Below are 346 nucleotides of genomic sequence, written 5' to 3'. Positions count from 1 at the left end.
CTCTCCCTCATATTTCTTTCCATCACTCCTTCTCTCGCTCTCTTCATATCCATCTATTATTTTTTAAGTATTCATCTATCAACTAACTAATGGATTCACTCTTCAAGGCACGTGTCATTTCGTTTTACATATGTTTTTTTCATGTATGATGTATTTTTTCTTTCTTTCTTTTATCGTATTCGTCGAAAAAAAAATGGCTTTTCTTCAACCACGGCATATCCAGAAAGGAAAGAGTTATTTGAAGTATAGAGACATCAAATGTATAATGTTTCCTTCACAAGTTTTATTTTATAGGAAAAAAGTTGTCCTGCTTTGTACTATAGATCCAGTGAAAAAAGTGTTGATG

Source organism: Penaeus monodon, chromosome 32 (genome assembly GCF_015228065.2).
Source record: "Penaeus monodon isolate SGIC_2016 chromosome 32, NSTDA_Pmon_1, whole genome shotgun sequence".
Taxonomy (NCBI): Eukaryota; Metazoa; Arthropoda; class Malacostraca; order Decapoda; family Penaeidae; genus Penaeus; species Penaeus monodon.
The sequence above is the reverse complement of the archived record's forward strand: the minus strand, read 5'-3'. Positions refer to the sequence as shown.